Source organism: Saccostrea echinata, unplaced genomic scaffold, assembly GCF_033153115.1.
Source record: "Saccostrea echinata isolate AGI-Se365-2 ecotype Australia unplaced genomic scaffold, CSIRO_AGI_Sech_v1 ptg000016l, whole genome shotgun sequence".
Taxonomy (NCBI): domain Eukaryota; kingdom Metazoa; phylum Mollusca; class Bivalvia; order Ostreida; family Ostreidae; genus Saccostrea; species Saccostrea echinata.
Window position 1 is genome coordinate 15,670,069 of NW_026889765.1, and position 7,432 is coordinate 15,677,500.

Here is a 7,432-nt window from a genome sequence, read left to right on the forward strand (position 1 = left end):
AGAGATGCTGAAAGTGTGCCCTTTGACCTTCTACGATAGTGTGTCATGGAGATAGATGATTGGGATGGGAATTACCCATTCCACACAAATAGATTGTTAAGGTCTTCCGTTCCAACGGAAGACCTTCTACTGATTCTGATGGTTAAGATTATTCTTCTTTTTTTCTTCTTTTTCCTAGACGCCAACTTTGAGACCTCATATCTCGCTCATTTCTCAACGGATTTTGCTCAAATTTGCAGAGTATATAGACGTTACAAAACTCTATCAGAATGCTGTCAAACATTTCAAAAAGTCACTTCCGCTTTTGAGTTATTTCCCTTTAAATGAAAATTTAGGAGGCTTCATTTCCAGACAAAGGCTCAGAGACTACAAAAGCTGGAGCAGAAATTCTACCGAATTTAAATAATAGAAGAATTGAAGTTGTGCACATCGCTTTTTGTTTTTCGATTTCTGTATTCAAAATGGCGCTATATAGGGGTCAAAAATTAGAACGCCTAAAAGAGCGAAAATTTAGACATATTTTCCTTTTTATCTTTAAAACTAAAAATATTTTGATAAGACATGTAGAATAAAAGTGGTGTACAATTTTAAGGCCTTTCATTTGACACCACTAAAAAGGGGCTGGCCCCTCAAATTAGGGATATGGAGCCCTTTGAAGTTTTTGCTTTATAACTCAAAAAAGGTAAATATTTCGAATAGGCTGTCGTTAAAAAAAGTTGTTCTTTAACATCTTATTGATCTCATGAAAATAATATTTTGTTCGAGTCTTGTGTTTTAAATGCGCCAGAAGCTTGACCCATATACAGGTAACTGTTTTCATTCAGCAAGTAAACGAGAGCTCTTCATGCGTGTAACTAAAATAAATTTACTGTAAATAATAAACCTGGCTACATTAGATGTTAATATTCTTTAAGATTAGGTTCTTGAAGTGTTTTGTGCTTTATTTCCAAGTTATTTTTTGACAACTTTTCCTTTTATTTCATTTTTTTTCAAAGTCGAATAAACCAGTCTACTAAAAAAAGGGAAAAAAAGATAACCCTTTCTTCTTATCATATAAAAACAAGCAATATAGTGAGAAAATAAAACAACTTTGAAGCATAGACTATTCACAGCCATTAAGTGCACGCCTTTTACATCCACCTTGTGTGTTTACAATTATGTAACACCTCCCTCGAAAGCGCGTGGCAAAGGAGGTCACCGGGGAACAATCGGCGTGTGATCCAGCGACCTAGTCATACACAAAACAAATCATTATTTCACAATATCTTTGATTAAATCGCTAGTGCATTTCATTTAATATTTTATTCGCTGAATTACAGGAGAGTTGCATTATTATTTTTATAAACAATTTATTTCTCGATATCGAGGCAGGGACCTATATACTAGTATATAGGTCCCTGATCGAGGTAATTGTCTGTTTTATTTAAAATAAAATTTAAAATATGTTACCTTAATTAATTCCTTCTAGTAATAGAACTTTTGAAACCTAAATGTACATGTATGTAATCTAATATAAGTTCTTTTGTCGACGCCCTTAAAATGTACAACTGTAAATATACAAAGCGCCCCACATATATGCATGTCGAGCGTATGGAAATACAAAATCCCACATTCACACGCGCCTCCAAAATATGTAGAATGAGACATACATACGTAACTGTATTTGAATATTACAAATTTATTAGACTCCTAACCTTGAAAAAATTATTTTTTTTCTACTGAACTTGTTTTTGTATGTGAACAGAATGATAAACATGTAATTATTTATAGGTTCCCATTATTTTTTCTGAAAATCAGAACACATTTATCAGCTCTCTTAAGGTTTTACGGACACATACAATGTACACGCATGCAAGTACAGAACATGCAAGTTTTATAAGTGCATATGCAAGAGCGCCCCCAAATAAATGCATATCGAGCGTTTGAAGTACAGAAAAATTCTAAATCCCGAGTCTTTTTTTTTATTATTATTTTTGCAATAAAATATCGGTGAAACTGAAATGATTTTATTGATTTACAGCATATATTAAAGTGAATTATAGGTCCGCCGAGTTGATCATGAGTTGTTTTATAACGGGTAGTCCTCCTGGCCAGTCATTGTCACGGTTTGTAACATCGTAATTACACAGGTAAATACTAAGATGTCAATCTATATATTTTCCATAAGAAATGAATTACGAGGAGATGTCTCGTTTTCTCTGACCATATATTAATTGACAGTGTTTATGAACAGCTGTTAAAACACAAGCCTTTGTAAACTGGTAAATCACAAAAAAAAAAGAAAAATCCGAGACATAAAAAACATAGAAAATATAAATGTCCCTGGAAATAACATTGTCTTTAGATAACTAAAATAAATTAATGTCCGCCGATTTTTGAATTAATCATTCATTGATGTGTACCTGTACAGGCAGTGTGTCACTTTTTTTTTAAGCCTTCGTCCAAACGAACAATATAGTAAATCTTGAATGAATCAACTAACCCCTTCAGTACACACACATTCGCGTACACCAGAAATATAATCAAAATCAGATCTTTTTTACGGCCCGAAATTCTGATAGTCGCTGTATTTCTAATCTGATTGACTATACATGTACCTTTAACAAATATTCTTTAATTTTCTTCGGGACCCCTGCATCACTAGTCAGGTGCTGTACCGACTGAGCTACCCAGGGCGATATCCTCGACCCAAACCACTACAGTTTTATTAAATAACATCTTCATTTTCTTTTCTTTAAATCCTTTTTTTTAAAAATAAATTTTTAACTTAATTATAAGAAATCCATGCAGGTGCTCCACGTATCAATTATTGTGATAGAAGTACTTACCACGTGATCTGATCATAATGCATTCATATTGGTCAACTCTGTGATGCATGGTGTGTATTTATCAAACCTTTCAAAATTTTTCCTCTTGATCACATCTTTCAGTGTATAAAAAAGTCAAACTACTTCCTGTCAATTTTGAATATCGCCACCGCACGTGTATTTTGAATACCAATTTCATTATTTTCATCAATAATACATATCCTTTTAGCCTGTCATTTTCGGATTTTTAAAAACTAAACTTCACACAAAAAATCACGGACTTCTTGTTAAGTTATAATGCAAACAAACGACTGAAGCATCTTGAACACAAGAAGGGTGGGTGGGGTGCATAACTACATGTATAAAATAAAAAAAGCAAAGGCGGATCCAGGGCCGGCGCGCCGGGCGCAGCCCCTCCCCCTCCGTTTGAATTTTTTGTATGTAGAACTTATATGTCCATAATCCTAAAATCAAGGAATAAACATCTCTCATTTGTAAGAATTTGTCAACTTCTGGGGGCTTCGCCCCTGGATCCCCACCAGGGCTTTGTCATAGACCCACTGGGGGCTTCAATGCAGCCCCCCAGACCCCTCCCCTGACATCTACTTTGCCCCTGTTATGAAATTCCTTGATCCGCCACTGCAAGGGGCGTAATAAGCAAGAATAATATGGCTTTGAAGGGATGTGATCTTCGGTATTGGTACTTTTATTTATGATATATACACAAAGACCTCTAGATCTACACGACAGAAATAAAGCTTTAGCGACAGCTTTGCTTTAAAACATATAGCTACTTTTCGATACAATCATAGAAAATTATAAGTATTTAGCAAATCTTTGCTACAAAGCACAAACACCATAATATTAAACTTGACATGTAACTAAAATTATTCCATCAATAATCCACAAACATACATTAAAAGGATTATAAATATCTGTAGAAATTAAAAAGCATTTGGAATTTAAAAAAAAAAAAAAACTGTCGGCGAGTTTCTTATTGCTGCTATTGCGTTGAACATGCCATTTGATTAATAATCTCTCTATATATGCCAGGACAGACATCTATACATGTTACTTTTCAGGAACGTAGCATTGTTTAAGGAAAATTGCCCAAATTTCTATTTCCTGGCGGAGTCGCCCACGTGGCGCAGTGGTTAGAGCATCTGCTCTAGAGTCGCAGAGTAAGGAGTTGATCCTTACGTCGCGGGTTCGAATCCCACTGTGGGACGTGGAGACCGGTCCTTCGGATGAGACCGTATAAACCGACGTTAAACAACATACATACAAAGAAACAAACAAATATTCCCTGGCGGAAGCGGGTGGGGGCAACGGGACTATACTGCAACAAAAAGTGGGGGCCAACGGGGCTTTCAATGAACATTACTAAAGTAAAAAGTTAGGTCTGAAAAGGGGGAGGGGGGGGGGGGCTGATGCTACTGCCTGCTCTTATAGCTCATGCTTTATTTGGTCTGCAATATCATAAGTTTACTTGATTGAAAACAAAACCTCGGAGTCTCTCTTATCCTTTCGACAGCCTTAGCTTTTAGTTTGACCAACTATTCAAAATTTAGCCTTTTGAACAATTGACGTTAGGGCTTTCATACTTCACATCCGAAATTCTTTGTCACGAGACCTTTCCTTGGGAATACCAGTAAATATTTTTGACCTTGTGACCTTCACCTTGGAGTTTGACCCACTTTTTAAAAAAATTAACCTTGGCAATACCTTTTGAACGGTTGGGACTAGCTTTTTCACATTCACATGTGTATTCCTTGTGACAACGCCGTTCATTGGATATCAAAAATTTTAACTATTTGACCTTTACCTTAGAGTTTGACGTACTTTAAAAAAAATAAAAGTTTTGACTTTTTACCTTTGACCTTAGAGTTTGACCTACCTTTGAAACATTTAATCTCATTCATAACTTTTCAACGGTTGGTGTTAGGGTTTTCATATTTTTACATGTGTGTTTCTTGTGACAAGACCCTCCCTTGAGTTCCGACAGTTTTGACTTTTGTCCTTGACCTTGGGGTTTGACCTACTTATGAAAAAAAAAACGTTGACCTTTGCCATAACTTTTGAATAATTAATGCGAGGGCTTTCATATTTCAATGTCTATTTCTTGTGACAAGGCATTTCTTTGGACACCGTTAACCAATCCTTGACCTTAACATTTGACTTGAGTATAAAAAAAATAACCTTTGCTATACATTTCAATAGTTAGTCCTAGCGGTTTCATATTTCACAGTTATATTCGCTGAGACGAGATCTTTCTTTGGGTAAGATAATTTTTTATCTCTTGACTTTGACCTTGGAGTTGGATACAGATTTGAGAAATTTAAACCTTTGCCATAAGCTGCAATACCGGGGCATCAGTGTTTCACAAACACGTCTTGTTCAATATCCAAACTGGACAAAAACATTCACAATGAATCCTTAAATCATTGTGTGGAACATGATAAATTATTTGACTCGATCTATGGTCTGAAAGAACATGGCTGAACTTATCCAGTCAATAACTCACAGATTGGGATTTTTCTTAAACAGTTTGTGTTATGGTCTTAATGAAAGGTCATTTGGACGAGTTTGGATGAAAAACTATAAATTCGTTACCGTCTTTTTCTAGTGAAACATTGTTGGTATCATGCAGAGTGTGACATGGCCTAAACTCAAGTTCAAGGTCACTAAGGATAAGATATTTTGACTGGATGTATCGAGTGTATGAACATGTGTGAATTTGAGAAGTCAGTAATACACAGATTTGCTCATAACCAGAGTGTGTCATGGCTTTTGCAAGATCATTTGGACAAGTTCAAGGTCACATACATCCATTTATCGTCTTTTTACTACAGAGTGAAACATTATTAGTTGATACCCCTTACAAGATTGCTTATAACCTTATGATATGGCATGACCTTGACTCAAGGTCACTTCTTCTTGCCTGCAGCTCCAACGGAAGACCTACTCGTTGCTTTGCAACGAGCTCGGCTCTAGTTATAGAATCTCGTTGCTGATTTGAGATCTTGTAGATGCAAAATTGTTTCTGTTAATAAACTACAATCAGTGTTAGAAGAGGAATTTTATTTTAAGCGACAGGAAATTGAAGATTTTTTGACTTTTCAACAATCAATCATTCTGGATCCTAGCTAGGTTACACGCATTTTCTTCTTTTATCACTGATGAAATAATTTTGTGTTATGATATTAATCAGAGGTCATTGGGATGGAATAATTTAAGGGAATTTGGGCAACTGACGATAAATCTCATAGATGAAGTATGGAAGAACTCTAATTTTTATCTTTTCAAGGATTATTTACTCGATGTACTTCGTAGACTAGATTTGATCATAAGAAGCAAACACACGGATTTCTTCTTTGTTCCAGGAATGGTGAAAGAAAAGTGTCCCGAAGAAATAATCAGTGGTATCCACACCTCGACAGAAGTAAGGCTGGTTTCTTTCAAGATCTCATTCAAGAATAGTTTTCTGCCGCCTGCAATTTACAATAAAATGATGACAGTTTATCTTTCGATAATTGATTGATTAAATTGATTGATTGTATGTTATTTTACGACCCGTTCGAGATTTTTCTTCCACTCATATAGAGACGTCACCATATATCGGTGAGGGGCTTCAAATTTAAACCTTTACTCGGCACTTAGGGTCATTGAGCAGTGAGGGTTCTTTATCGTGCCAACGCCTACCATGACACGGGGCCTCGGTTTTTAAGGTCTCATCCGAAGGACCCGGAACTTTCACATCAAAGTGCCGAGCGCTTGGCAAAGGAACATTTGCTACCAATTTTTATCGATTTAGGTTAGTCGCAGCCATGATTCCAACACACAAAGTTCCGATCACAGAGCGAGCGCTCTACCGACTGAGCTACTGTGACGGCTTCGATGTTTGAAAGATCTACACAATCATATACTCAACGTCATTTTTGAACTCTCTCGAAGTAGATGGACCATTCTCCACAAGCAAGGGTATGAAAGCGAGATATTTACTTATATATGTGATCGGAGAGGCAAAGCAGCAGACATAACATCTTTTCGTAGTGTTTATAGCATTACGTTAGACTGTCTAAAAGATCTAATGAAGATTTACAACGCATTCCAAACAATCCGACTTACCTTTTGAAGTGCAATGTCAAGGATGAAGAATATCACAATGCTATGTTAGTAAAGGTGATTTTTATGAATTAGAATGTTTTAGATGCCCCATTCACGGAAAATATCTCTGTAGTGTTGAAACTGTGGAAGAAATCTAAATTGAAACTGTGGAAGAAATCTTTAGATCAAAGGTAAATTATTTTTCTTGTTTATCAATAAAGAGATATTTGCTTACGTATGACTGATTCTTTTTGTTACAACGTAACTATCCAGGACTGATGACAATTCAAGATAAAGATAAAATTTAATTTAAATTTGAATAACAAGATGTTTAATTTCCTTTTAATATTAAGATCTTAATTTCATTATTTTAGGAATGACTCTAATTCTTGGCCAAATTATTCGAGTATAACCTGGTTTGGGTCAGTTTACGCTTTATAATCCGCGAAGCGGATTATAAAACAGCGTAAACTGACCCAAACCAGGTTATACTCAAATAATTTGGCCAAGAATTAGAG

At 35.6% G+C, this 7,432-nt stretch overlaps 1 long non-coding RNA gene across 1 annotated transcript in view; it reads right to left on the reverse strand.

Annotated features, from left to right (window-relative positions):
• Positions 1–279: 279 nt before the first annotated feature.
• Positions 280–7,432, reverse strand: part of LOC133188951 (uncharacterized) — an 18,867-nt gene continuing 11,714 nt past the window's right edge. The window contains exon 2 of the long non-coding RNA XR_009721350.1: positions 280–540. This is a non-coding gene — a long non-coding RNA (uncharacterized LOC133188951). The remainder of the gene's footprint in view (positions 541–7,432) is intronic.